Source organism: Orbicella faveolata, unplaced genomic scaffold, assembly GCF_042242905.1.
Source record: "Orbicella faveolata isolate gen_17 unplaced genomic scaffold, um_ofav_v1 contig_12, whole genome shotgun sequence".
Lineage (NCBI taxonomy): Eukaryota > Metazoa > Cnidaria > Anthozoa > Scleractinia > Merulinidae > Orbicella > Orbicella faveolata.
Window position 1 is genome coordinate 34,776,090 of NW_028301539.1, and position 351 is coordinate 34,776,440.

The window sequence follows — 351 nt, forward strand, 5'->3', positions numbered from 1 at the left end:
ATTTTTGGTTATTGCAAACTTCAAACGTAGTTTTTAGACCTAATTCCGATAACTTATATATGACTTATAGGTATTATCCCTGAATTGTTTCCATGGCAACACTTGTAAAATTATAAATATGAACAATAAGACGGAAAATGTGAAAAAAAAAAAGAAAGTGCTCGTGTAAATTGCACTGGTTACTTTCGAACGCTCGTTCTAAACTACATTGACTCCTCTTGCTTAGTTTGGTATATGATAACCATGTCAAATGAGTACCTATACCAGGCTTGTCACGTGATCAATTGCAAACGACTCGGTTGGGCTGAACAGATAGAACTGGTACAAGTGTGATTACTTTGGTCAAATACA